Genomic DNA, 27,289 nt, shown 5'->3' on the forward strand with positions numbered 1-27,289 from the left:
CTGAAGATAACCAAGTTTACCTACACGTCTAAACACCTTGAAACATAAACAAAACACGTACTAGACACGTTGTAACATGTACAGGGGAGATCGCATCGAAAACATGTTGCAAATAAAAAAAAATACGCAAAACGTGAAAAAAAAATTGTTGCAGGAACTTGAAATCATGTTACAGACGCATGAAAACATGTTGCAAACGCTTGAGAGGGATGTTGCAAACGCTGAGAACATGTTGCAAGTCGTAAAGAAAACGTGTTGCGGGGGGTAAAAACAAATTGCAAAATGCGTCTGTCTAGTAAGAGTCCTGTCACCAAGAACCTAACCTAACATAACCTAAACCTAACCTAACTTAAACTAAACCAAACCATCGGTCAACATTAATTATTATTCCCGCTTTTCTATATCAACAGACAGTCATTCACACGATCCACGAAGCAGCTTTGCAATATTTACGAAGACGCGTTGAATACATGCCTGTGTCTTGCAAGGGACATGGCAGAGAGCTTGAATTAATTACGAGGACAGGGCGAGAGACATACACTGAAATATGGAGAGAGAAGCATTGAGAGACAGAGAGATAGATGTCTTGATATGGGAGATAATGATGAGAGACATATTCTAGAGCCCCTGGGATATAGTGAGACATATTCTAGGTCTCTGAGACGTAAGGATGAGATAGAGAGATATTTATATTACCTTGAGACACATCCACACCAACTACGCACCATCCCACATTTAGTCACGCCTACAACCCCCACCCACGCATAACCACGCCCACTTTCCCCACCCCACACATCCTACGCCCACTACCCCCACTCAGACAACCTCACGTTATCGCACTTTGTAAACACATAGTTGGCCAGTAATTAGCATTGAAATATGTAATTAAATTATCCAAGGGTCATTGCAGCCACTAATTACCCCGCAATTGAATCGTGGTCCATATATTCTGAATCAGCATGTTCTGGAGTACTTATAATGTGACTGTTAACAAAATCTAATTTTTGGGCCAAAACAAACACACAAACGGGCAGACAAACAAACACACAAACGGGCAGACAAACAAACACACAAACGGGCAGACAAACAAACACACAAACGGGCAGACAAACAAACACACACTCACACTCTCTCTCTCTCCTTGAAGCATAGGCATAATAATTTTGTCGTTCAGGAAGAGTGAAAGTTTTAATTGTTCTCTCTCTCTCTCTCTCTCTCTCTCTCTCTCTCTCTCTCTCTCTCTCTCTCTCTCTCTCTCTCTCTCTCTCTCTCTCTCATTATTATTATTTGTAGTAGTAGTAGTTGTAGTAGTAGTAGTAGTAGTAGTAGTAAGAGTAGTAGTAGTATTTTTAATAGTCACAAGTCTGGTTGCCTAAATGTTTTTGTGTTGTAGTGAAAATGTTAAAAAAATACATATTATAAAACATCGTCCAAAAAAAATGAAAATAGAGGAATTCCTGAAAAAATTCCAACAGTTTTATTCTGGAAAAAAAATATAAAATAATAAAACCAATAAAAATACTTAAAATATAAATGTCAAGGGATTACGTCCTATCCTAACCTATCCTAACCTAACCTATCCTATCCTAACCTAACCTATCCTAACCTAACCTATCCTAACCTAACCTATCCTAACCTAACCTATCCTAACCTCCTAACCTACACCTAAAAAAATATCAATTAATAATTATAATCATACATTTTATTCATTTCTCCTCAATGACATAAACTCCTTCCTTCAATCTCTCACTGGAAGGTCAACTTGGTAGGTCAAGATCTGTAGACAGGTCAGAGGTCATTTACAAGGTCACGTGTTGGCTGTGTGTTTGTTGGGGGGATGGGAAGTCATTCCATCATGAAGTTTTGTTGATTAAATTGTCTCAGCAGATGTGATGACCAGACTGGGAGTAGGTATGTTGTTGTGGTGGTGGTGGTGGTGGTTGTTGTTTTGGTGGTAGGGATAGTGAGGAGTGAGAGATAATGTCCCTTCCTCTTCTTCCTCCTCTTCTTCTCCTCCTCCCTCCTTCCTCCTCTTCTTCTCCTCCTCCCTCCTTCCTCCTCTTCTTCTCCTCCTCCCTCCTTCCTCCTCTTCTCCTCCTCCCTCCTTCCTACTCTTCTTCTCCTCCTCCCTTCTTCCTCCACTTCTTCCTCTTCCTTCTCTCAGGACTCAGAAGAAGTAATCTAATTAAAAGTTTATATACTTTGAGGAGGTCATGAAACAAGTACACCTAGACTTTCATTACACTCAAGGGAAAGTACAGGAAAGTTTATAATGAAAGAAAGTAATGAAGTTGTATTAATATTTTGTGTTTGGTAGTAAGAAAGTGTTTTTGGAGGGAAAGTACATCAAAAGTAGTGAACTGGGGTAGTTTTATATTTTTGTAGGTAGTGTAAGAAAGTACTTTTTAGAGAGAGAGTACTTGAGAATATATGAGAAAGTAGATATGATAAGAAAGTAGTTTTTTAGGGGGAAGTTTTAGGAAAATATATAACAAAGTAGTTTGCCTGTGTAATAGTAATAGTTTTTGTAAAGATGGTGTGAGAATAAAGCAAAAGTATAGCCAAGACAGTTAACTAGAGTGATATTAATATTTTTGTAGTTTTTGTAAGGAATTATACTTTTGGGGGAGCAGTAAAAATATAGTAGGTAAAAGTATATACAAAATTATCACCAAGAATACTTTTCTATATTTGTTCTCGAAATTTTTGTAAAAGTGTATATATAAAAAGTCTTCACCTAGGGCAATATTAATACTATTGAAACTTACATTACTATAAATTAAATAAAAATTAATATTATTCTGTATAAATTACCAGGAAAAATTATAATTAAAATTTCTACTTGATTTGCATATATTAATTACAAATAAATTTCAAAATACACATTAGTACTGCAAGGTCTTACTTTCAACATACTAATATATATATGTTTTAAACTGCTGCGTCATCTTTGTGTAATTTGTTTGTTTTTTTGAGGGGTAAATTTCGCCAGTGGATATTTAGCTAGTGGTGGGGGGGTGCCAGTTACTGTCTTATTCAGTGAATTTACGCAGGGGTGAATAGTGTGTGTGTGTGTGTGTGTGTGTGTGTGTGTGTGTGTGTGTGTGTGTTTATCTCTTCCTCACTTTAGTTTTGCATTCTCTTTCTCTCTCCAACTGAAACAGACAAACAAACAGACAAACAGAGACATTCAGAAAAACAGAAATAGTGTGGGAAAAGAAAGAGACGACAAGGAAGAAGAATAAAAGGATAAAGAGACAAAGAACGAAAAGACAGAAGGAGAGAGAATGAAGTAGTTGGATGGGAGAGATAATAGAGAAATAGTGAGGATGGAAGAAATGAGAGAGAGAAGATTAATAGACGGAGGATTGAGAGGGGTTAGTGAGAGGGAGGAGAGGGGGCGAAGGAGGAAGAAGCTAGAGACAGGAGGAGGAATGATGGAGGGAGGGAAGAAGAGAGACGGGAGATGGAGGGACAAAGGGAGAGGACAGGAGAGAAAAGAGAGATAAGGGAAAGAGGTGAGAGAAGGGGGAGGGAGAGAGGGAAGGAGGAGGGAGGGAGAGAGGGATTTCACTAAGGCTTTGAATATGTAAATTAGATTATTCACTCAAGTATTTAAGTAAAGGAGATGAGGAGACGTGATAAAGGAGGTGATAGAGAGAGAGAGAAAGAGAGAGATAGAGACGCAAAAGACGAAGTTAAGTCGGGCACGCCTTATGTCCCCGAACGCCGTCAATCTATACTCAAAACATAAGAATTCCAAGTTGGGCAAATCTTCTATACAGCATCTCATTATGCAACCGAACCGAACTTGAGATATATAGATTCCAAGTTGGGCAGATTTTAAAACGACCTCTCTCTCAACATCCAACTGAACCGAACTTGAGATATAATGATTCCAAGTTGGGTATAATTTTTAAGACAGCGCGTAATCATCCAACTGAACCGAACTTGAAATATAATCATTCAAAGTTGGGCACAATTTAAAGACAGCGTGTAATCATCCAACTGAACCGAACTTTGGATATAATCATTCCAAGTTGGGGCAGATACAATATTTTACTTTCTCCTCATCAGTGTCTCTGTCATCATACCGAACTTGAGACGTCTTCAAGATCAGCTTTAAGACGTATTTTCCCGCCACTTAACCGCAGGTGGGCCGTCTCATTACAGGTAACGAGGCGCCCCTGGTCGATCCCCCTCCGTGCCGTGTCGAAGTGTCCAGATATTCGACTAGTCATCCATGGGTCGATTTCCTTCAACTGTCGAATTCAGGAGGGGGGGGGGGGATTTAATTACGCCCCATTACGCCATTATAAACATTGGAGGAGAAATTTTGGCGACTCCCTCCACCGCCATTATTCACGGTTGAGTCACAGAGACGATAAGACGCCATTAAAAGTTCAACCATTAAGAGTCTGAACCAAAAAACAAAAATAAAAATCTTGGGATATATATTTTTTTTTTCATCTGAGTTTCTGGTCGAGTCTTTGCGATGTTTTGCCGCCATTTTAGTTTTTTGAGGTTTTTCGTTATTTAGAGGTTCTTTTTGAGGTAAATCTGTTGCCAAGTTGTAATAGTAGAGTCTTAGTGATGTTTCGACGCCATTTTGTCTGTGTTGTGTTACGTCTCTCTCTCTCTCTCTCTCTCTCAGGGACCGTTCGCTCTTTAAGACTGATTGAGTAAATTCTCTCCTTCAGGAACCAAAGTCTTACGTAACTCTTCTTCTTCTTCCTCCTCTTCTTCTCCTCCTCATTTTCTTCTCCTTTTTAGCTCCTCTTTCTCCTCCTCCTTTTCCATCCCTTCCCTTCCTCTTCCTCTTCCTCTCTCCTCCTCCTCCTCCTCACCCCCAGGCCAGGTGCTACACTTACACCTTCTTGTCTTAGAAAGGAGTTTTGTGTCCCTGTCTCTCTTGCCTGAAGCATGTAAATATTATCTCTCTCTCTCTCTCTCTCTCTCTCTCTCTCTCTCTCTCTCTCTCTCTCTCTCTCTCTCTCTCTCTCTCTCTCTCTCTCTCTCTCTCTCTCTCTCTCTCTCTCTGTATGTATGTATGTATCTATGTATCTATATGTCTATAACAAACACACACATACATATACATCCCAACACTTTTACATCCCAACACACACACACACACACACACACACACACACACACACACACACACACACACACACACACACACGTAAGCGCAGCACAATTCTACTCTAAATTCAAGCCTTTGTATTCTGTTACCAACTAAGTGTTTTTCCCATAAACTTTATTATTTTTCATCGACATAAACACAAAAAAAACTTCTCTCTCTCTCTCTCTCTCTCTCTCTCTCTCTCTCTCTCTCTCTCTCTCTCTCTCTCTCTCTCTCACAACTAAGATCCGATACAATAATGGTAAGTTTTAACCTGAATTATGTTAGTGCTATTGTTTTTTAAGTGAAATAATTTTGGCGGCTATTGAGTGTACTTTTGTTCCGCTGAGGAGAGGTGTTGGTTGGCGCAGAGCTATATTTTTGGGGGGTACTTTCGCGCAGATATGATACTTTTTGGGGTACTTTCGCGCAGATAAGATACTTTTTGGGGTACTTTCGCGCAGATAAGATACTTTTTGGGGTACTTTCGCGCAGATATGATACTTTTTGGGGTACTTTCGCGCAGATGAGAGATGGTGCATAAAATAGGATAGTGTGTATAAGTGGTTGGGTACTTACAGTGGGCGTGCGGGCGTGTTCTTGTGAAGTTACCCACTACTCTTGTACACTGAGGAGAAAGAAAACGGAATTAGGGGTTTACAGAAAATGGGTATGTATAGAAAATGGGAATTGATGATGATAATAATAATAATAACAATAATATTAATAGACAGTTTGATAAATAGATAGATAGGTAGATAGAGATAATCAAATACACACCTGTAATCTTACCTGTAACTGTATTCTCTCTCTCTCTCTCTCTCTCTCTCTCCTCAGTGAATCAGTCTCCTAATCTTTCGGTCATTTCAGTGATTGGATTTAAAACTATATATTTTTTGGTGCATTCAGTCAAAACCGATTGGGGTGTTATAGTCATCGTCCTGAACTGATTACTGAGTGAAAATCCGGTGTTGTATTATCAAGCTTACGGTGATGGGAGGTGTAGGTTGTATGAATGTGAGTGTATGACTGTATTCCCCCCCCCCCCAGGGTATGAGAGCTTTCAATACGTGTATGTTGTATAAATGACACATATAAAAATAAAATCGAATGACGGTAGACTAATTGAATAACTTTTAAAAATGAATAAAAACAATAGTTACAGGTGAATGGATAAATAATACGTGAGGTAAATTTCTGGCGTTTGGTTTATATACGAATGCTCCCTACCGCCGCCATCTTGTTTTCTCCTACTGCGCATGCGTCGATGGAATGTAAACAAACCCCCGATTTGATTGCCCCTTTACTTCCTGAACCACACAGCGCCCGTACCATAACATTGAACTCAAAGCCTAAATATCCCTCCAAGATATATTGAGAGTTATTTGACTATAGTATGCGGTATAAGATGCGGTTAAACTATAAAAAAAAATAAGCACAAAACGTGAATGTATCCCAGGCAGAGAGCTTAAACCCCCTCCCCTCACCCCCAAAGGCACCTCCCCTCCCTCCCGATACGTTCTCAGCTCCCTCCTCCACTCCCTTCCCTTCCCCTCTCTCCCCTCCCATCCCCTTCCATCCCCTCCCCACCCCTCCCCTACCCTTTCCGATACGTTCCCACTCCGAGCGCCTTGAAAACACGAGAGATCCCCAAAACAGAGCGAGGCAGGATTGTCGGAACGCTTGGGCTCGAAATCGCCCATTGGCTGGAGGTTTTATTGAGTCAGCCAATGAGATACTGCGAGTCTATTTTGTTGGTCCACGACGGAAAAATTAACTTGTGTGTGTGTTAAAGTTTTACTCTTGTTTGGCTCTTTAAAGTTTCCTGCGGCGGTTGTGTTGACTTTGCGGAGGCAGAGATAAATAGGTGGGTGGGTGGATGGTGTGGTTAGGTGGTTAAATAGATGGGTGGATGGTGTGGTTAGGTGGTTAAATAGGTGGGTGGGTGGATGGTGTGGTTAGGTGGTTAAATAGATGGATGGATGGTGTGGTTAGGTGGTTAAATAGATGGATGGATGGTGTGGTTAGGTGGTTAAATAGATGGATGGATGGTGTGGTTAGGTGGTTAAATGGATTGAAAGTAAATATTAAGAGATATAGAGAGAGAGATTTACATAAGCACACTAGCTCATAACAAGGTCGTTCCAATGTTTTAACTGCCGCAGTTCATTTCCCTCCTAAAGCTAATGGTGTTAAGTTTAGCATTTAATTCTTCATAAAACACTAACTCTCTTTTCTGTGACTGACGTGACGTGAGAGTATTCGTTCGAATCACACTGCTCCGTTGCCAGCTCCACTGTGTGTGTTGGTGGGAGGGTCGGCGTAGTGACCTGTCGTCCAGGAAGGGTACAACAGACTATGCACCCTTCACCGCCAATGTGCACCACGAACTTATGAACGAAACTGGTATGTGTAATTTTCATGTGTACATGGTTGTATTATGTGTACGTTTTATATGTACATGGTAGTGTTATGTGTACCATTTAATATATACAAGGTATCATGTGTACCTGTACTTGCTATGTGTGCATGACGATTTTCTCTGATAGCGTACATATATTAATTCCAAATAGTATTCATATCTGTACCTGTGTATGCCTGTAAGTTTACCTGTGTCAATACTTACACCTGTACCATCGCCACTAACCTAACCCAGCATAACCTAACCCTACCCTAACCTAACCTAACTTAACCAAAACACCCCATCACCACAACAACAAACTCTACACACACACACACACACACACACACACACACACACACACACACACACACACACACACACACACACACACACACACACAAGACCTATGTTAGAAAAAAAACATCAATATTAAACTATATTCGCGAAAAATATTCTCCCCACGTTGGCTCGAAGGAAAAAAAAGGTATACCATATTTTTTTTTTTAAAATTTTGATATAGTAGAGGATCATTGCTCACGGGATATTGCCTCATATGTAGTCGTTATATGAAAGGTTCAGTAATGTATTGTCTTCTTTCCTGACGATATATGCAAATCTTTAAATATGGCTTGGGGGGCTGGGGTGGGGTGAGGTGAGGTGAAGGAGAGTAAGGGGAGGTTAAGGGAGGTTAGGGGAGTTAGGTATGTGAGTTGGTGGGTAGAGGTTTAAGAGCAGAAGAAAAGAAAGAAAAGGAAGGGAAGGTAGGAGGAAGAAAGGAAGAAGATAAAAATATAGGTTGATAAAGTGCGAGAGACTGGAAGCAACTGCAAAGAGAGTGACTCAAGAAGGAAGGAGAAATTCAGAGGAAAAATGAATTGAAATGTGAAAGTAATCTTGTTCATATTTCTTACTTATATTAGTCTCTCCCCCTCTCTCTCTCTCTCTCTCTCTCTCTCTCTCTCTCTCTCAAAAAGAAGAAAGTGAATGAAATAAAAACCAGGAAATGAAGATAGACAGAAAAGAAGATAGATAGATAGAGAGAGAGATATATACCACATATTTCAACATTGCCAAAAGAGACTCAGAGAAATACACTTATTGATACTATTTCTCATGTGTCTGTATATTGTATTCACAATCTATCTCTCACACTGGTATATCCCCCAGTATCTCTCACATTGGTCTATCTCTCAGGTATCTCTCAGTGTCTCATGAGGAGGAGAAGGACGGTGGTTGATCTTGACAAATGTGTAAATAATGAAGGTCTCTGGTGCCTGTCTTATATCACCTCTCCCTCCTGACAAGCTGAGACCTGGCACATTAGAGAGATATGATGGGAATGAGATGGAATTCCTTAGAGAGAGGTGTGTGTGTGTGTGTGTGTGTGTGTGTGTGTGTGTGTGTGTGTGTGCGTGTTCTACCTAAATGGTAATAATACACATTTAAGTTATAAAATTGGTGTACCGTATGAGCGCCAGAAGGGCCTAAGTGCTCTTTAAACACTGACAATTTGCTCTGGTGTTGGCCGCTGAATTAAGCTTGAACATTAACTATGTAAATGTGAGAGTTAAATGTTTTAATTAGTGTGAGTGGGGTGGGCAGGTGGGTGGGGGTGGGTGGGGGGTGGGAGTGGGTGAGGGGAGTGGGTGGGGTGGGTGGGTGTGTGCTATCTGTCTGTCTGTCTGTCTGTGTATATATGTGTGTGTTGTATGTATGTATGTATGTATGTATGTATGTATGTATGTATGTATTTTCTTTATATTATTCCCCTCCTTTATTATCTTAGCACCTTCCTCTCAGTTTCTACACTTCACATTCACTTATCTTCCTTTCTCTTCCATCTCCCCTCTTTCTTCACCCTCTTCACCCGTAACGAAGGTAGGAGGAGAGAAATAATAAATAATAAATACGGGTCAATTGATGATAATATTTGTAATGGTTGTGTAATATTGTTTGAAGGGGGTTTGGTTGTGTCTGTCTGTCTGTCTGTCTGTCTGTCGTCTGTCTGTCTGTCTGTCTGTCTGTCTGTCTGTCTGTCTGTAATGTTTATCTGATATCGTGTTGGTAGAGAGTGTGTTGGGAGGGAGGTGGCAGGGGTTGGTAGATAGTGTGCTGACAAAGAGTGTGTTGGTAGGGAGGTGTTGGAAGGTGGCAGATGTTGGCCAAAAAAAAAAAAACATGGAAAATCAGGTTCGTCGAAAAATGTCAAATACTTATTCTTGGCACACACACACACACACACACACACACACACACACACACACACACACACACACACACACACACACACACACACACACACACACACACACACACACACACACACACACACCCTCCCTCCTACCCCCCTCCCCCCACCTTAATAATATTCCCCTGGGCCGTAAAGATCAGATCAGAGGGAAAGTTTGTTTAATATTTAGTGATGAAAAGACTGTAATATGCCGCCGTCAGGAAGTGAAAACATTTGGCTCCTGTGAGAAAAAATTGGAATTGTGGTAAAGTTTATTTGGTTATATAATGTAGGTTAGTAGGAGTAGTAGTGGTAGTAGGCGGAGTAGTAGTATTAGTAGTAGTAGAAATAGTAATAGTAGTAGTGGTAGTATCAATAATCACCATTTTCTACCACCACACAATTGAGAGGGTAGACTCCTCCAAAACTCACCAATTTTTTACTTCATATTAAAAAAAACCGGAATATATATCTTTCTATCTATCTTCCACAGTCTTGAGTTTCCCCCCCAAGTTAAAATTTATATTAATATAAATTTTCATATAAAGAAAATGTGTTAAAGTTTCCATTAAAATTTTCAACTTCTCGTGCTGAAGAAATTTAGTTGACACGATAGTTATTAAAAACATCTTGAGTACGATGGTTTAATGCCTTGAGTACGATGGTTTAACACCCTGAGTACGATGGTTTAATGCCTTGAGTACGATGGTTTAACACCCTGAGTACGATGGTTTAATGCCTTGAGTACGATGGTTTTACCCCTTGAGTACGATGGTTTAACACCTTGAGTACGATGGTTAACCCCTTGAGTATGATGCTTTGCTCTACCGCTCTGAGAACATGTAGAACACACTTGACACGCCCTAGGAAGAACACACTCCACTATAACATGAACAGCAAAACACTCTAAGAACATGACCAATGACACACTCTAAGAATATGAACAACACACTTAGCTCGCCCTAGGAAGAACACACTCTAAGAACACGAAGAACAACACACTCTATTTCTTATCGGCGCTCATTTGCATATCTCACACCCCTTTATGAGGCGTCGGTGTCCTCACGGATAATCTGTGTCGTTATTCAGGCAAAGTTTTCACACCGGGATTAATGATCGACTTGTGACGCCCGGGGTGTATTGTGGCGTTATAGAGTGCATTGTGGTGTTATGGGGGTGTATTGTGGTGTTATGGGGGTGTATTGTGGTGTTATGTAGTGTATTATGGCCTAATGGAGGTGTATTAGGGTGTATTGTGGTCTTAAAAAGGTGTATTGTGGCGCTATGGATAAACAGAGAAAAGCATTATAGCGCTATGAAGTATTATTTAGTATATATTATCGTAATGTAACGGAATATAATTAATATGTAATGAAGAATAATTTAGTATAATTTAATCTCATATAATGGAGTATAATTTAACGCAATGGAACCACTAAATAATAATAATTCTTAAATATTTTGTTTTCAGTTCATAAACAAAATAAACACTTAAAATTCCAGTAAAAATCCCCTTTAAAAAATAAGAAATACATTTGTTATTTAATTTATTTTAGATGGAAAAATAAATTACTCTTTTATGTAATTAAAAATTCAATTGTAATTAAGGGTTTGTATTTTAATTACTACGTACCTAAAATAAATTCTTTGTTATTATCTAAGCACCACGGACCTACAATAAATTAATTCTTTGGTATTATCTAAACTCCACGGACCTAAAATAAATGTATAAATTTATATATCGAGGAAATACACAAGGGTAGTGGCAGGCTAAAATTACATAGTGTTTTTGTAAAGTTATTTGAAGGGTGTTTGATATAGTACAGGAGATAGAGTGTTAGTTATGACTGTTTGTGTTTGGGGGAGTGTGTTTGTGTGTGTTTGTTTTTTTGGCATATATACTCATTCATGCACTCATATATACACACATATATACTCAAATATACTGTGCACATTCAAAAAAAACACACACACACACACACACACACACACACACACACACACACACACACACACACACACACACACACACACACACACACACACACACACCTAAAGCACTTCCACCTTTTCACAATATATACCTTACAAAAAAAATTACTTCATGCATATTCAAAATTTAAAATGCATTTTTAACTAAATTCCAGTTAATAAAATAAAATGTATAGACGAAATAGCTTCTGTGTGTGTGTGGGTGGTGGGTGGGTGGGTGGGTGGGTTGTGGGTGTGTGGGTGTGTGTGTGTGTGGGTGTGTGTGTGTTTCTGAATCCTCGTGAGTACAGTAATAGTAATAAAAGTATAAAATAAAACACAGACACACACAGTAAGGAGAAGTATGATAAATAATAAGACTAGGAGCACTATAACTCTCGGGGCTTTTGTAAAGTTACCTACAGCTGAGTATGATGAATTATGCTAAGTGTGACGGCTAGCCTTGTACAGTACCCCTCCCTCCCTCCCTCCCTCCCTCCCTTCTTCTTGTTATTCGACGCCGGAGTAAAAGTAGTAGTAGTAGTAGTAGTAGTAGTAGTAGTAGTGGCAATAGCAATAGTATTTTCTCTCACGTGATTCTCCTATGGGTTGTAAATAAGGAATAAGGAAAATAAAATAGGGAGAAAAATAGGAAGACGACAAAATAGGAAAGAAGTAACCCTATTTGTGTCTTGAGAATCCACTTAGGTTTCTGCTGTATGTCACTGATTAGCTCAGAGCCTGAAATTGGCTGACTACTCTCTCTCTCTCTCTCTCTCTCTCTCTCTCTCTCTCTCTCTCTCTCTCTCTCTCTCTCTCTCTCTCTCTCTCTCTCTCTCTCTCTCTCTCTCTCTCTCTCTCCAGATCTTTAATGGTACTGTTGTATATTATTGTTATTTATTGTTATTATTATTGTACACACACACACACACACACACACACACACACACACACACACACACACACACACACACACACACACACACACACACACGTATACAGTGTGTGTTGGTCAATTAGACAAATCTCAATTTACCTCGAGAATTTTAATTAGATTTTCTTCTTCATCTGTTTAAAATTCTCCTTCGCTAACCAAAAGTAAATTACCTTGTTTTTTATCTTTGTTTTCCTTTTGTTTTGTATTTACGATTTTGTGTTTGTTTGTTTGTTTTTGTTTGTTTTTTTTCGTTTTTTTGTGATTCTGGGTTTTATTTTTTTTCTCCTTTTGCTTCTTTTTGTTTGTTTGTTTCTTTCTCTCTTCTTCTTCTTCTTCTTCTTCTTCTTCTGTGCTATTCTCTATCGCTTATTCATTATTCCCCTTTGTCTTCTCTCCCTCTTTATCACGTCTTTCATGTCCTCGTCCCTTCCTTCCTTCCTTCCTTCTTTCCTTCATCTCCCTATCTTTCTCTCCCTCTTCTTCTTCCTCTAATTATCCCTAATCTCTTCCGCATTCTTCCTCTCTTCATCACGTCTCTCTTATTGCCTTCCATTTATCTTTAATTTTCTCTGGTTCTCTGTTGTTTCTCTCTTTCTATTTTATTATCTCTATTTTGGTTTTATTTTTATATTTTTTTCTCTCGAATCTCTTTTGTTATTTCTTTCATTGTCTCTCTTCTTTCATTTACTTTCTTATTTCTTTTAATTTTTATCATCCTTCTATCTTCCTTTTTTTCTCCTTACTTCTTTCTCCTACAATAATCTCTCTCTCTCTCTCTCTCTCTCTCTCTCTCTCTCTCTCTCTCTCTCTCTCTCTCTCTCTCTCTCTCTCTCTCTCTCTCTCTCTCTCTCTCTCTCTCTCTCTCTCTCTCTCTCTCTCTCTCTCTCTACACCTTTTCAGTAATTAATTCACACCTGAGGTACTCACAATATATCAGTTTAGTCTTGTTTTCTCTGGCCTGGAGCTGCCGTTGTTACCACTAATTGATTCTACCTGCGTTTAGCCATACAGGTGAGGTAAGAACTCCCTCAGGTTTTGGTTAGGTTAGGTTAGATGAGGTTTGGTTGGCTTTGGTTAGGTGAGTTACACATTACACACATAACTGCACATAAGTACACATAAACCTACACATACAGACACATAAACCTACACATACAGACACATAAACCTACACATACACACATAACTACACATAAACCTACACATACACACACATAACTACACATACGCACATAAACCTTCACATACATACATACACAACTACACATAAACCTACACATACATACACCCTGAAACATGTTGTGTACGTGTCTAGTACCTGTGTGAAGGCTTGGGTGAGGGTGACTACTTTTAGCACTTCATCTGACACGTGTTAGTATTTTGTTAGGTTATATATGACGTCACTTGCCTCGTCTGTGTGTTTGTTTGTTTGTTGTGTTTGTTTGTTAGTTTGTGACTGAGGGTCGGCGAACTGAACCAAATTAAGGTAGAGAATTACTGAGTATAGCGCGGAGGATTATTAGATTAGTTAAGTAGTTCTTTATTGCTGCTGTGTGTGTGTGTGTGTGTGTGTGTGTGTGTGTGTGTGTGTGTGTGTGTGTGTGTGTGTGTGTGTGTGTGTGTGTGTGTGTGTGTGTGTGTGTGTGTGTGTGTGTGTGTGTGTGTTGTTTTCTTGTTTGTTTATACTAATTAATACACCTGTCTTTTCTAATTAATTTACCGTCAATGCAGTTATTATTACACCTGTCATCTAATTAACCCGTACACCAATAGTTGCACCTGTCCACTAATTAATTTACCGTCAATGTACTAATTATCTCACCTGTCTAATATATCGTTTGCACTTACCTGTGTTGGGAGTTAGACGTATGGATATAAGGTAAGTTGAGAGAGAGAGAGAGACTGTTCATGGAAAAACTAGATAGAGAAAATGAGAGAAAGGAGAGAAATAGGGGCTAAAAAGAGAAAGAGAAAGAAAGAAAGAGAGAGAGACCAGCTTTCACACACATCCACATAATATAATCACTTACCTGTACAAACTAGTGACCCAGGACACAGTTGACCTCCTTAAGACACAACACGGGTCACTGAAGAGGTCACATGAAGAGCTGAAGGTCAGAGGCCACAGAAGAGGTCACCAGAGAGTCACACGGGGTCACCACTAGGTCACAAGGGGGTCAGATAGGCAAAGATTTTCTAAAGTTTCCCATGAAAATTTTAAGTTCCTCCGTTTTCTTTATCTTCTTCCCCTGTGATATTTTTTTTTTGGCACTTGTTTGTACACTAACACTTTTCACAGCTTGTTTGTTTCTTGTTTGATTGTTCTTGTTTGTTCTTGTATGGGCAGTATCGAGTTAGTACTGTTATTATACGGTGGAAAAACGGTGAGAGGGCGTCGCCGTTGTTGAGTGTAAACAGAAACAGGGTCGATGTTTTTATCTGTTGTTTGAGTATTTTGTGTTTAATGACTTTAGTACTGTTATTATACGGTAGTAACGGGATGATATTAAGCGTGTACTGTTTACCACTGTTTATATACGGTTAAAAACGGTACAGTTTCCTTCTTCATTCCCATACCTTTTATATATGGTTAAGAATAGAAATCCTCCCCCAATTACCATTTATTTACTGTTAAAACACACCTTCTCCCCTCTTAAACGGAGTAAAAAACAGAACATCATCCATCACCGTTAATATACGGATACCAGGGAAAACGGGAACCTTCAACCATTGGTGATACGAAGCCCCTAAAAAACAGAGGGGCTTTTTTTTATCTGTTATTATACGGTTAACAGATAAACAGAGACGCGTGAGCTTGGTAAACTACTTTTGTTAAAACGGGAACATCCAACGCCCACTTACTCACGATCCACCCACTTCCCACCGCCCACCACCCACCACCCACCTCTACCACACCTACCATCACCCGCACCACACCACCCACTTGTCCCCACCACATACCCCACCCTTACCAACCACCACCCATCCACCCACCCACCCGCCCACCCACCCACCCGCCCACTCGCCCACCCACCAAAACAGGGAAGATCTTAGTTAAGAGTTGAGATTGATTAAGGAATTTTATCAATCATCTTGGAGTTGCTTGAGGAAGTTGGTGATAGTGTGGAGAGTGGGGGGTGAGAGGGAAGGAGTGGGGAAGGGAGGTAGTGAGAGGGGTGAGGAGAAGGAAGAAGGAGAGGAAGAATGGAGAGAGGAGAGAGGGAGAGAGTGGGGTACGGAGGTAGTGAGAGGGGTGAGGAGAAGGAAGAAGGAGAGGGAGAGAGGAGAGAGTGGGGTAGGGAGGGTAGAGGAGTGGGTTGGGATTAGTGGGGTGAGTGGGAAGGGTAAGATAGGTGGGTAAGATGAAAGGATAATTGGACCCAATCTGTTTGTGTTAGTGATTCATACTGAGAGAGAGAGAGAATAATAACACACAGGCACCATCAACAGAGAGATGACGAGAACACTTGATTAAAGAGAGAGAGAGAGAGAGAGAGAGAGAAAGTAAAAAGAGAGTTAATGACAGGAAAGTGAGAAAGAGAAAGCGACAAAAGACAGAGAGAGGAAGAAAGAAAAATAAAAAGAAAGAGAGATAGCGGGTGACAGAAAAGAAAGAGAAATAGAAAGTGACAATAAAGATATAGTAAAGGGATAGTGACAGAAAAAACACACACACACACACACACACACACACACACACACACACACACACACACACACACACACACACACACACACACACACACACACAATCAACCCTCATCAGGAAAACACTAACTCAGGGGTCAGGGTCAAATAGGACGCACCACGTGACCTATAGTGGCAGAAATGACCTCTTGATTGAAGGTAATAAAACCAAGTGCCTATAGGAAGAGGGAGGAGGAGAGGGAGGATGAAGGGGAGGATAAAGGGAAAGAGGGAGGGGGTGAAGGGGGAAGAGGAGGGAGGAGGATAAGGGAAGAGAGGAGATGAAGGGACATCAAAGGGTGGATGAGGGAAGAGGAAGAAGAATTAGAGTTGAAGACGAAGAATAAAGAGCTGAAAGAAGAAGAAAAACAAGAGGGGGAGGAGGAGGAGGCACGTCTGTTTGGAAGCAGGAAAGATGATTTGATTGTGGGAAGATTAAAACGTTGTGTGTATAGGAAGTTTGAGGAGCAGGAAGTGAAGGAGGAGGAGGAGGAAAGAAGATAGGGAAGAGGAGGAGGGAAGAGGAGGAAGAGGAGAAGGAAAAAAGATAGGGAGGAGGAGGGAGAAGAGGAGGAGGAGGAGGAGGAGGAGAGGGAGAACGAGGAGGAGGGAGGAGGAGGAGCAAGAGGAGAGAGGAGGAGGAGGAGGAAGAGGGAGAACGAGGAGGAGGAGGAGGAGGGAGAACGAGGAGGAGGAAGAGGGAGAAGAGAAGGAGGAAGAGGGAGAAGAGGAAGAGGAGAAGGAAAAAGATAGGGAGGAGGATAGAGAACGAGGAGGAGGAGGAAAAGACGGGGAGGAAGATAAATAGGGGGAATATGAGGGAAGAAGGGGGGGAGGCAGGAAGGAAGAAGAGGTACAGGGAGAAAGGGAGAGATGCGTGTGTGAGAGATAGTGTCTCCTTGCCCCTGAGAAATACAGCAGTCGTGTCTAAGTCTTCCTCTCCCACTCTCCCAGCACCTCTTCCACACATACTTCCCTCTCCCTCTCTCTCCCACTCCCCTTTTCTCTTCCATCAACGCCCTCTCTCCCTCCCAATTCCCTCCCTCTTCCACACTGACCTCCCACTCCTTCTCCCTCTCGCATTGACCTCCCACTCATCTCATTCTCTCCCTTCCTCACCTCTCCCTCCCTCTCCCCTTTTCACTCCCGAGGAACATAAATGTGAGTGTGTGTGTGTGTGTGTGTGTGTGTGTGTGTGTGTGTGTGTGTGTGTGTGTGTGTGTGTTGGATCAGAACAAAAACGTATGGCTGACGTTACACTAGAAGCCACACTCAGAATACATAATGAATAGCATGAATACATTACAGATTATAAAATGTATGAATCCATCACATAACACTACAGTAAATTTGTTTGAATAATGTATAATAATAACTCAGGATGTGTCGTAATGTATAATTTGTAAAAGTTTGAAGAAAATTAATACATCTATCATTCAAGCTACAAATACTTTTACAAATTGGGTTTTAAAAATATATCTAATCTATTTTTTCAAAGTTTAGATCAAATGTATAACTAATATTCATTATTTATTATTATACACTGCATATATATATGTATAGGATCATATAGGTAGATTAATAACTTTACCGGGAACTTCTCAACCAACTGGTAATTGATATATGTAAATGGTTGTAGAGTTGATGTAGCGTAGTTGCGATAGAGAGGGGGGAGGGGAGACAGTCATATCTTGATATTTATTTATTTTTTCTCCAATACGAATGCCTATAGAGGTTTAAATCACGTACTGTATATCAGAAAGTCTATATTAAATCACTGTTTTTTATTTACTTTCTATATATCACAAATGTATCACAGTGCACAGAAATACTACATTATGTGTCCTGGTTATGAGGATACGTGGTTTGTTTTCTCTCTCTCTCTCTATCTCTCTGTCTCTTTTCAGTATCCGTCACGTGATTGGTTGGTTTTGAAGTCTTGTTATGGTTCACTGTGAGGTAAATTGTTTGGTTATTGGAGGGTAGGGGGAGGGGTGGTGATTAGTGACCGTGGGAATTTTACGCGCTTCGTGGGAATATTTTGTCGTAGGGGAATATTTTGTACACTAAACTTATCTTAAATGGTACTTTTTAGCACACGTGATGTACATGTGCTGTGAGTATTGAACACGCGATAGAGGGCAGAGTGAGTGTGGGTTGATGGTGGGTGTGGGAAGTGTGAGTTTGTGTGTGTGTGTGTGTGTGGGAGAGGTGAGGTAGGGAGGTGAGGTACCCCGTGACCACCTGCTAGACGAGGAAGGTCCGCACACCACGGCCGCTGCCTCACGACTGACTCTACCAACCCAACCCCTCCCCGACCCGACCCCCTGCTACCAGCACCTCACATGACACCAGGCTGCCACCGTGCATGACACTAGGCCGTCACCTCACTTTACACCAGGCTGTCACCTCACATGATACCAGGCTGTCACCTCACATGACACCAGGCTGCCACCTCACATGACACTAGGCCGTCACCGTGCATGACACCAGGCTGTCACCTCACATGACACCAGGCTGTCACCTCACATGATACCAGGCTGTCACCTCACGTGACACCAGGCTGCCACCTCACATGACACTAGGCTGTCACCGTGCATGACACCAGGCTGCCACCTCACATGACACTAGGCTGTCACCGTGCATGACACCAGGCTGCCACCTCACATGACACTAGGCTGTCACCGTGCATGACACCAGGCTGTCACCTCACATGACACTAGGCTGTCACCGTGCATGACACTTACCTGACGATCGCGCGACATCACAACCTAACCTAACCTAACCCTACCTGCTCCCAGTAGTGAAGTATAATACGTATTGAATATCATTAAACCCCGTAGGACAGGTGTGTTTCATGGATACCTCTCAGTCTTCTTGATCAGGTGTGTGGGACAGGTGTGTTGTGTTTAGGTGACAGGTGTGGTGAGGGTGGTGGAGAGTGGTGTGGCGTGTGTACTTTGTGTATGTTTACTTACAAACATACGCACACAGGGGAGTATCATACACACACGGGAGTATCATACACACACAGGAGTATCATACGCACACGGGAGTATCATACACACACGGGAGTATCATACACACACGGGAGTATCATACACACACGGCAGTATCATACACACACGGGAGTATCATACACACACGGGAGTATCATACACACATGCTGTTAAAAGTCTTCATTTCAGAATTAGGAGTTTTATTTCGGAATTTACGTCTTTATTCGGAATTTAAGGCATTTGCTTAGGAACCGCGAAATTATAAGCAATTCCCAGGATATCGAACTTGGTTTTGGGAGTCGTGCCAATTTCAGTAACCTCAGTGCCAGTGCCAGAGTTGGACACCCTTGACGTCTTAGAATTAGCGCCAGTGCCAAGAGACTGTACTTGTTTCTAAATTCCCGATAGAAATTCCTGAAATAATTCTCACTAACTCCAGGTTCTGACTGACCATTCCTTACAAGTTCTCTCTTTGTAAAGGTGTCGTGGGTTCGATCCCGGGGCGCTCCCAGTCCACCCAGGTGTAAATGGGTACCTGACTTAACAGTTTGGGGAAGTTAAGGTGGTCGAGTACAGTGCCGGCGACGATGTTGTCTCCACACACACACACACACACACACACACACACACACACACACACACACACACACACACACACACCTTTGAATATCACATTGGATGATTTACTTTCAGAGATGTGCATATTTAATTTAATATTGTTACTCTTGCTAAAGGTTTACGTGAGCGTCTTGTATGTATGCATGCATGTACGTATGTATGTATGTATGTATGTATGTACGTATGTATGTATGTATTTATGTATGTATGGTCACAGGTCAAAAGTCAAGGTCACAGGTAAATGTCATTATGTCACCACTTGGCATGAACTTGTGGCACCCCTTGGCACCCATTCCCTTGGATATGACGATATTTGGCAGCCAATGTTGTGTTTAGTCAAAGTGTCAATATTTAAGTGAGTCAGTGTGTTGTGTGTTGGTTAGTTTACTTCTGTGTTTTGTTCTTTCTTCCCTTTTCTTCCTCCTCCTTTCGTCTTTATTACTTCTTTCTTTTTCCTCTTCCTTCTTCCTCCGTTTGTTCTTCCTCTCTCTCTTCCTCTTCATTTGAATTATCCATGTTTTTTTTCTTTCTAAGTCTCCTCTCTTCTCTATTTATCTCTCTTCCTTCCTTCATCCCACTACTATCTTTATCTCACTTTATCCCAACCTCCTTCCTATACCCTTCTTACCCATTACCTCTATTCTCGCCCCTCAAGCTATCTGTACTATCCACCATCCATTAATTACTCCTCTATCCTTCACCTATAACTATCCATCCCTTGCTATCGTAACTATCCCATTCTGTGACTGTCTTTCCCCGTATGCGTCTCCTAACCTCTTTCCTTCGTCGTGCAATTCACCTATCACATACGTCCAGCACGGCGGCCGGCACCCTACTGACTGACTTGCTGCCTCCGTCACCACCCCAACACAGGCTCCGGGTACCACTGAAGGTATCATAATCCCCGTTTTCTATTAAGAATTTTCACATCTAACTCGTCTTGATCCATGGTAATGTAAACAATGGCTGATGTGTTTGATGTCTTCCCCCCGATAGAGTTTGAAATTGAGTTTGTTATTGAGTTATAGACATGTTGTAGTCTGTTTATCTATCTATCTATGTCTAATTTATCTATCTATCTTATGTTTTTTATGAGGGCATGGTGCCGTGGCTCTACCGGGTGCCTCCCAACAGTGTCTGGCACCCACAGGATCGATGACTTATGCCAGTTTGTGTTTGTGGTAATTAGGATGAAGTCATTTTGTTTTCCGTGTGGTGGTGGTGGTGGTGATGGTAGTGATGGTGGTTGTAGTGATGGACTCTCAAAGGTTCGTACGATAATTTTTCCTCTTTATTGGAAATGTGAGAATCCATCTGACTGTCTGCTGAGGATTATGACCGGTCCGTTCGTCCGTACGTCCGTGATATATCTTTGTCCGTGTAATAACTCCCACAAAAATTATCAGAATTTAACTAGACATTGTACAGGGGATTTTACCCATAGGCCCTTGGGTGAGTTCGAATTTGGAGTGTTAATGTCCGTCCGTTCGTCTGTTATACTTGTCCTTGGAATAACTTCTCCAAATATGATCAGACTTTAATGGGACTGCAGAATAATAAACCACATTTCAGAGTAATTAGACTTCATAATTATAACTCAGAATCGATAATTATAATTAATATAGAGATTAATTAGACTTCAGATTAATTAGACTTTAGAATATGTCATTATATTTCAGGCAAATTAGACTCCCCTCTATTAAATCGCATTTTAAGGTAATTAGTCTTCAGAATATTTAATCATTGCAGAGTAATTAGATTCCAAGTTTATTAATGAGACTCGAGAATAATTAATTAAAGTTCTGAATTACCAATAAAAAGCCGAGCCGGAGTTTGAGGTGAGTATGATTAGTTCCGGCCACCAGGTGAACATCCGGTCCCTATGTGAACATCCGGCCACGTGAACATCCGACCAGACATCGATATACGACTCTAGCTAGAAAACTTTTAATGCTTATATAAAATGTAAAAGAATGTAGAAACACTATTATTAGTAAGTAGTAGTAGCAGTAGTAGTAGTAGTAGTAGTAGTAGTAGTAGTAAGCAGCAGTAGTATATCGTAAGTCACCTTACCGCAACAGCATAAAAAACACCAAAATTAACCATGGAATAATAACAAGACAAGTAATTAATTAGTGTTACAAGACGAAATTAATTACTCCAATGGTCATTAAAACAATTAATTACCATAACATCTATCATTTTTAACCCCAGGTATTTAACTTAACGGTAATTAACATGTTTATAATTAAATACATCCAAATCCATTCATAAAAGACTATATCAGATCTTAATTTAGATTTTCCTCATTTAGCTAAGTTTATCGAACGGTTAATGGGGATAGTCTATTAACTCTTTATGCACGATGGTCCTCTATGGGCTTAATAAAATCATCTGACCTTAACTAAATCAAATATTAACAATGGTGTCCCGTAGTGAAGGGGTTAATATCATGGTTTACCCTCAAATTGAAAAAATAAAATAGTTAGGGATGAAGTGGCAAGAGGGAGATAGAGAAAACGAAGTAGATGTTAGGGGTTACTTGTCTATAATTTTCCTGGTCCTCAGTTTTAATGGTTGCCAGTTTTAATAGACAGGCCCCGGATTTTATGTGTTTTAGTCCTAATGGGCCCCTTTTTTGGTAGTCTAGTCCGTATAGGCCCCAGTTCTAGTATGTCTCAGGTATGATGGGACCCTTTTCTGATAGGTTTCTAGTCTGTATACGTCCCAGGTCTCGTGTCTCAGTCCTAATGGGCCCCAGGTCTATTAGTTTCTAGTCCGTATAGGCCCCAGTTCTCATATGCCCTAGTCGTAATGGGTCTAGTTTTAATCGGCCTCAGTTTTATTAGGCACCAGTAATAGACCTTAATCCTATATGACCCAGTTTTAATATTATTCAGTCCTGTTAGACCCCAGTTCTAATAGACCCCAGTGTTAAGGGACCTCATTTGAACTGCCCCTCCCCCCTCCCCCCTCTCTGCTGCAGCGTAATCTCACTTAACCATTACGATTATCTCAAACAATTACTGCAACCTGATTGGATAAGACCCAAATATCTCTCTCTCTCTCTCTCTCTCTCTCTCTCTCTCTCTCTCTCTCTCTCTCTCTCTCTCTCTCTCTCTCTCTCTCTCTCTCTCTCTCTCTCTCTCTCTCTCTCTCTCTCTCTCTCTCTCACACACACACACACACACACACACACACTTGGGTAATTAGTTGGCCTTGTGATAAGCGTTTTATGGCCATGGATAGATTGATTGTGGTAATTAGTAGATAAACCAATTAGTAAACAGTAACTCAATTAGGTAAATAAAATTACCGTAGAGCCTTTAGTTCAGGTCAGGTCAAGTCAGTTTTGTATCTAATGACGTGCAGAAATAAGTACACGTACTGTTAATAGGTTGGCGTGTCCTGTTTGTGGTACTTTTCCATCCTTGGGTGTCTGGCAGCACGTGTTGGTCACCTTTGTTCGAGAATTCGTTTTTATTTTTTGTAGTTAAATGCCTCGTTTATTCAAGTATATTATATAATTGAAAAGGAAATTGTAAAAGTTTAATTATTACGGAAGTTTGTTTGAATATTGTGTAACTGAAACTCAAATTAGGTTAAGTTTCATAAGTAAAAATCGTTCGTCTGGCAGAGAGATTGTTGTTCACCCTGGGGAAACCAGAATGGCGTGCGACTGTTTTATAATTGTATTTATCCACGAATTTATTCTTCTGATGAGTTTACGACACTTAATTATTTATACCAATTTATTTAATCTTTGTGTAATAAAACTATACATCCTGTCCACCTGTAGAGAGACTTAAGAGGACAGGGCCCGCTCCTGGTACAACAACTTCTACACAGCCACAGTTCTCAAACTTGGCTGAATAACCGCTCTAACATACTCGTGACGTCAGCGTCTTGGCGGCCAACCACACCGCCTTATTTGCCGCGATATTTTGCCGTTTTTTATCCCCAAATTCGTTTTCTTTCAATACCTTTCACCGTTTGAGGAAACTTCAAGATCTCGGAATTACAGATGAAATATATATTTTTTTACCGGATCAACCCAGTAGTGTATCATAATAATTATTCCTTTCTTCCCAGGTCATTGGAGTTCCCACCGAGAGGAGTGACGCCATCGATGACGTCAGTGTGGCTGTTGATGACGTAGGGAGCAGAAAGTAACCCTCAACGCCAGCGGTGATTCACATTCCTCGGGGTTTCCGGTCAGCTGAGTAAGTCTCGAGGGCGTGATGACAGACAACACGTACCCTCATGGTAGATAAAACTAAGAGGTGTCATGGAGTGAGGTAGGTTAGGTTAGGTTAATATTTTGTGATGTTATATTGTTATTTGGAGCCTTCTGGAAGAGATAAATCCTCTCTCTCTCTCTCTCTCTCTCTCTCTCTCTCTCTCTCTACTCATCTATCAATTTATCTTGTAATTTATTTTAATCTTTTGTACTTTTTTTTTTAATTTGTAAATATTTCAATTGGGGAAATAGCCCGGATTTTTTATTAATTTTTCTTGAACCAAACAAAAATGAGAGGGAGTGAGTGGGAGGGAGAGGGGAGGAAGGAGAATGAGAGGGATTAGAGGAGATGTTTGTATTTATTTATTTATTATTTTATTTAGTAGTGGGGAAGAAAGGATCTGCCGTCACCATGCCTAAGGGAGTGGGGTGGGGTGGTTGGGGAGAGAGGGGGGGAGTGGGGCTGTTGTCACCTGCCTGAGGGGTTTCGGGTGGAGGGCCGTTGGGGAGGGGGAAGGGGAGGTGAGGGGGATCGCCACACCTGCGTGTTTCGCTGCCGGTAGAAGAGGGATGGTGGTGGGTGGGGGGAGGGGGTGGTGGTGGGTGGGGGGAAGGGGGTAAGGGTGATGGTGGAGGAACGAGGTAAAGGGAGAGGGAGGAAGGGTGAGGGAAGAGGAAGGGTGGGTTGGGGAGGAAGAAGAGGGGAGGAAGAGATAGAAGAGGGGTAGGAGGAGGAGGAGAGGAAGAAGATAAGGTGACAAAGAATAAGTGCTTCAGGGATAGGAGTGAAGGGTAGGGGATGGAGGAGACTGTGATAAATGAGAGAGAGAAGGAGAAGGTTGGGGAGGGATGAGAGGGAGTGGAGAGGGGGGAGGAGGTAGGGTTGAAGAGAGGGAGGAGAAAGACGGCTGAGGAGAAGAGGGTGTGGAAGGAACGGAGGGAGGAGAGAGAAGAAGGTGAGGGAGGGGTGAAAAGGAGGAGATAGAAAGGGAGAGGGAAGGTGAAGGAGGGAGAGAAAGAGGAGAGGGAGAGATATCAGATAACTAGTACTAAGACAGGGACCCTTCAGACCACAAACACCTCCCTCCCTCCCTCCCTCCGCCCTCCTGTCTTTGACCCTTGACCTTCACCTGTGACCTCCAGACGAACGTAGGAGAGAGACAGTAGGAAAGACAGATAGATAGAGAGGGGCGGATAGAATATATATAGACAAAGACAGAATGAGAGAGAGAGAGAGAAGGGAGAATGGGTTTGCCAATGAGAGAGAGAGGGGGGGGGTGGCTTTGTTTTAAAGAAAATTGGGTAAGCGTTGAAACAATCACCATGCAAGAGTTCACCTGGCTGTAGGGGGTGATTGACCAATCTGTGAGCGCGAAAATCAGCTGATAGACTCAAGCCTATAAACACTAACTCCTCCCCCGGGGGAAAAATGACCAATCAGAAAACACAAAAATTACCTGATGATAAAAAGTGGGTAAACATTGGCTAGTGGAGACGAAGGTAATGTTGTGCTCTGATTAAATTGTATATGACCAATACTCCACCTCCCTTCCATCCCTGTCCTCCCTTTCCTCCCTTCCCTGCCTATCTCCCTGCCCTCCCTGTCCTCCCTACCTCCTACCAGATGCAACGTGACACCTGCAGTTTGCAACACAGGACAGTCCAGCAACTTGCAATATTCCCGAGATCGTGTCATTGTGTTGTGAGTTTGTATAGAGGGGTGGGGGGGCAGAGGGGGGCTTTAAATGTCACAAATAGGGAGGAAATAAGGTTCAAGGACCCTATTTCACCGTATTTTAAGTCATGTCGGGGTTGATTTTTGCAACAATATCAACCTGGTCTGGGTGCGGGGGGTCGAGAATTAATTGAGGGTTTCAGAGTGGTTGATTATTTTATTGTGAAGTGAAGGAACAAGTTGTGTGGTCTTCCTGGAGTGTGGCCGGAGTTGTGAACGCTAACACACACAGGCGGTAGGTAACAAGGAGGAGGGGGAGGTGAAGGAGGGGAGGTGAAGGAGGGGAGGTGAAGGATGGGGAGGTGAAGGAGGGGAGGAGAAGGAGGAGGAGGAGGTGAAGGAGGAGGAGTAAAGGTAATAGGAGAAGGTGAAGAAGGGAATATTAAGAGGTGGGGAATGAGGAGAGGGAATTGGAGGGAAGGTGAGAGGGAGAGGAGGAGGAGAAGAAGGAAGAAATGAAAGATAATTAGGAAGAAGAGGAGAAACAGGAAGACTACACCGTGGTATATCAAGTTGATGGACAGGAGTAGGAGAGGGAGGAGTGGGAGTGGGGATGGAGAGGGGGGTACAAATGACCCTTAGAGAGGTGAGTGATAGAGGTCATAACGGTAAGTGAGGGTCAGGTGGTCAGGTCATGGTAACCCAAAGGCAGTCAGCTAGGGAGACTAGAATGAGGTGACAGGAGAGAAGTGAGATGAGGTTAAGAAGGGGGAGAGAAGTGAGGTGATGAGAGATAGATGAAGTGAAATAAGGGGAGATTAGGTTAGGAGAAGTGAAGTGTTTGGTTGAACTGTTTTTTATTTCAATTTTGGGCCCTTCTTCTTCTTCTCCTGTAATGCTTGATAAAGTCTCTCTCTCTCTCTCTCTCTCTCTCTCTCTCTCTCTCTCTCTCTCTCAGGGGTCGGTGTGCCCAAGAGACAGTCTGAGGATATCGTCGGACAAGGTAAGATTTTGATATTGTGTGTGTGTGTGTGTGTGTTAGTAGTAGTATCTGCATTTTAGTAGTAGTAATAAAAGTAGTAATAGTAGCAGTAATAGTGTTGTCTTATATCACACACCCATGTAGGCCTGCAGGTATGAATGGCGTCAATTATGCTTGTCGTAGACCCTGGGCCACACACACCATCACAGCTGTCTCGCCCCAGCTATTTATACACACAGTTACTACCACTCTATATCATCCATTCACTCTTATTGTTGTCGTTACGTTTCTTGATAGTATTGTACCTTGAAACTTATTTTATTAGCTAAACATGCGTGATTATTTATGATTATATTAAATAGATATATTTTACCCGATTTTTAGATATGGCAATATAGGAATTGATGAAATTATGGCAACA

At 41.5% G+C, this 27,289-nt stretch overlaps 1 long non-coding RNA gene across 1 annotated transcript in view; it reads right to left on the minus strand.

Moving 5' to 3' along the window:
• LOC121870809 overlaps positions 1–18,637 on the minus strand; it is a 66,650-nt gene extending 48,013 nt beyond the window's left edge. The window contains exons 1-3 of the long non-coding RNA XR_006089783.1: positions 18,599–18,637; positions 14,698–15,106; positions 5,705–5,753 (exon numbers count right to left, since the gene is read on the minus strand). This is a non-coding gene — a long non-coding RNA (uncharacterized LOC121870809). The remainder of the gene's footprint in view (positions 1–5,704; positions 5,754–14,697; positions 15,107–18,598) is intronic.
• Positions 18,638–27,289: the final 8,652 nt, after the last annotated feature.

This window comes from Homarus americanus, unplaced genomic scaffold (assembly GCF_018991925.1).
Source record: "Homarus americanus isolate GMGI-L3 unplaced genomic scaffold, GMGI_Hamer_2.0 scaffold16119, whole genome shotgun sequence".
Classification (NCBI taxonomy): domain Eukaryota; kingdom Metazoa; phylum Arthropoda; class Malacostraca; order Decapoda; family Nephropidae; genus Homarus; species Homarus americanus.